The 3,538-nt window shown below is 52.3% G+C and overlaps 1 pseudogene; it reads left to right on the top strand.

Moving 5' to 3' along the window:
• Nucleotides 1–242: 242 nt before the first annotated feature.
• Nucleotides 243–2,557, top strand: LOC116548086 (annotated as a pseudogene).
• The last annotated feature ends 981 nt before the right edge of the window (nt 2,558–3,538 follow it).

The following is a 3,538-nucleotide window of genomic DNA, read 5'->3' as shown; positions in this document are numbered from 1 at the left end:
GTTCTGTTCTGCATTCCCTCTGCCCTGTGAGGCAGACCTCTGCTGTCTTCACTGCATTATTTCCCCAGACTCGGCCAGCATCAAAAGTGTGCCGTGTCCTAGGATCCTTGCAGCTGGCATGCAGGGAGGAGTGTGAGGCTCCCTGTCCCTCCTCAGACTCTCAGAATTCAAAAGAGCCACACTTTTCTGTCCTTGCCCTGCTGGGCCAAAGGGCGCCCTGCCTTCTTTTCTCTCTGGGGTAGACACCCTGAGCTTTTGCTGTGCACCTGCCGCGTGGAACAGGGAGCCGCCCCCGCCCCTGCCCTCCGTAGCTGACTCCGTCTTCCCTGGCCACCCTCAGCTCAGCAGGGCCCCGGGAGCCCCAGTGCCATGTGACACCTTCCATAAGTGTGGCATTCAGGAGAATGTGCCTTGGATCCCTGAGTCCCCATGTGGCTGGCATGTGCCCTGGCATGAGAGTCAGTGACGGGCAGGGGCGAGCATGAAGACACCTCCGCTGTGCCCCTGCTTTCGCCCTTTCCTGACTTCTCTGGCCAGCTCTAAGGTTGAAATAAGTCCTGCCTGTCTTAACAGATGTTTATTAAACGTCTGCCCTGGCCAGGCTCTGAGCAGCCTCCAGGGTCTCTGTCCTGAACACGATAGGCCCCTCCTGGTGCTGGCGGGTGGAGGGGGGGAGATTAAGTCCAGTGTCCCACAGGTGACTGTATAATTCCACATGGGACAAGAGGGAAAAAGAGCGTATCTTCCCTTTTATTTTTATTTATTTATTTATTTTCTTTTTATAAACTGAAACAGAGTCTCGCTCCGTCGCCAGGCTGGAGTGCATTGGTGCGATCCCTGCTCATTGCAACTTCCATTTTCCGGTTTCAAGCAACTCTCCTGCCTCAGGCTCCCGAATAGCTGGATTACAGGCAGGCGCCGCCATGCCCGGCTAAACAGACCTTTCCTTTTGTGAGAGGGACGCCAGCGTGGACAGCCGGGATGGGAGACGAAACTGAGCGGAAGTGAGAGTCACTTTGCTGCCCGGCACGTTGTCTCACACGTGTAATCTCGGCACTTTGGGAGACTGAGGCTGGGGAGTCGCCCCAGCCCGGGAGTTTATGAACGGCGTGGTCAGCATGAGACCCCTGTCTCTACTTTTAAAAATAAAAATAAGATATTTTGGGCAGAGAGAAGTGCCTGTGCAAAGGCCCTGAGGTGAGCGTTTGCCAGGTTTGTTCAAGGAGCAGAGGGGACGGTGTGAGGGGGAGAGGGCCTGGGGAGTTCGTGCTCATCTGAGGGCGATGGGAAAGGGGTGACACTTGGGCCTCCCACGTGCTGTGAGAAAAGCTCTTCCTTGCTGTCGGTGGGAGGCCTCGAGGCAAGGAAGGTGTGAGGCCTTCACGGCCCAGCTGGTTGGAGAACGTTGCAGCTCCATGGCCCTTCTCCCCCTCCAGCCTCCCTGCCCTTCGCTGTCCTATGGCTGGCGAACGCCCCGCATAAGTGAGGATTTTACTGTGGGGATGACTCCATCCGGTACCCCTACCGTCCAGACACCATCACCCATGGGCTCATGGCCGGGGTCACCAACACAGCCACCGTCATCCTTGTAAGGCAGGAGGGGTTCAGAGGGACAGGGAGGGGGGCGGGATGGGGTACAGCCTTACCCTGGGTTCCTGATGGGGGGTGGCCTGGAGGCCTGTGGGAGGCTGGGGGACACAGCCTTGCCCCGAGTGGTACTTGTGGCTAATAGGAACCCCCTTTTGTTTTTTGAGATGGAGTTTCGCTCTTGTTGCCCAGGCTGGAGTGCAATGGCAGGGTCTCAGCTCACTGTAACCTCCGCCTCCTGGGTCCAAGTGATTCTCTTGCCTCAGTCTCCCCAGTAGCTGGGACTCCAGCCGTGCGTCATCACACCTGGCTAGTTCTGTATTTTTAATAGAGACGGGTTTCACCATGTTGTTCTGGCTGGTCTTGAATGCCCGACCTCAGGTGATCTGCCCGCCTCAGCCTCCCAAAGTGCTGGGATGGCAGGCGTGAGCCACCGAGCCCGCCTAGGGCCCTTTGAGAGTCCCCAGCTCTGCAGCAGCCTTGGGGAGGCCTGTGGGGAGGACCGAGGCCCAGTGAGGGCCCACGGGCTGACCGGGACCCCCGCTGTTCGCTGTGGCTGCCCCACGCACAGGCCTCAGTGGGAGAAGCCTACCTGGTGCACACAGACCAGCTCTATTCCCGCTCCGACTTCAACAACTACGTGGCTGCCGTGTACAAGGTGCTGGGGACCTTCCTGTTCAGGGAGGCCGTGAGCCAGTCTCTGATGGACCTGGCCAAGTACACTATCGGCCGCCTGCGCCCCAACTTCCTGGCCGTCTGTGACACCGAGTGGAGCCGGGTCAACTGCTCAGTCTACGTGCAGCTGGAAAGGGTGTCCAGGGGAAACGCTGCTGACATCGCCGAGGCCAGGTGGGTGTGGACGAGCAGCCTTCACTCTGGGGGGCAGTGGGAGCTGAAGAAGCCCCAGAAGCCAGATGGTGAGGAACCAGCAGGCAGGTGGTCAGGCAGGAGCGAGGCCTCAGGGCTCCAGGTGCCCCGCAGACAGCAGGAGGCTGTGGGGAGCATGCTCTGTCTGCCCCTAGTCTCATCCCTCCCCTCTGAGGTGGTTTTTTTTTTTTTTTTTTTTTTTTTTTTAAAGATGGGGTTTCACCATGATGGCCAGGCTGGTCTTGAACTCCTGACCTCAGGTGATCCACCCACCTCGGCCTCCCAAAGTGCTAGGATTACAGGCCACTGCGCCCGGCCTAACAAGGATTTTTAAAAAACATTTTTGGTACATATAGTTACAAACTCCTGCTATTATTTTTTAAAGCTGACTTCTCAGAACAGTTGATTATATTTTAAATTTATGTAGATACTCTAAATAGTGCTGTTTAAACTTAATGTGCATATAAGTCACCTGGAGATTTTGTTAAAATGTAAACCCTGATTCATTAACCTGGAATGGAATCTGAGATTCTGCATTTCTAACAAGCTCCAAAGTGATGCTGATGCTTTTGGTTCATGGACCACACTCAAGTAATGAGTTTCTAAACCATAAAAACATTTATTACCAAGTCAAATGTCTGTCTTTATCAGTGACCTGAGTGTTCATTTAAGGAAGATCTTGGGAATTTTGCACTGTCAAAAGTAACTCAGTGTATGTTTGTCAAAAAAGTAGACAGGTGATTTATTTACCTTATCAATGTGCTATATAAAAGAAACAGAAAATAGATAATCTAATGTCCAATATTCTACAACATAACTTTTACCTTTTACCTTGTTTGCCAGGAATACCTTTACTAAGATCAACCGACAGGTACATTTTAATTACATTTTCTCTTGCTGCTTCTTATTATTTACATAAGTGATTTTAAATCACTTCAATAGATAATTGCCTTGTGAACAATTAAAAAAGGATTAACAACATTGCTTTAACTTCAGATAGTTTATCTTATTTGCCAGTGAATCATGAAGGAGAGAGATAAACAGAGAATGAGAGAGAGAAACTGATATAATCTTTTTTTTTTTT

The sequence above is a fragment of the Sapajus apella genome, unplaced genomic scaffold, assembly GCF_009761245.1.
Source record: "Sapajus apella isolate SASKATOON/1434 unplaced genomic scaffold, GSC_monkey_1.0 scaffold6898, whole genome shotgun sequence".
Classification (NCBI taxonomy): domain Eukaryota; kingdom Metazoa; phylum Chordata; class Mammalia; order Primates; family Cebidae; genus Sapajus; species Sapajus apella.
This window is presented reverse-complemented; position numbering and strand designations above follow the sequence as displayed.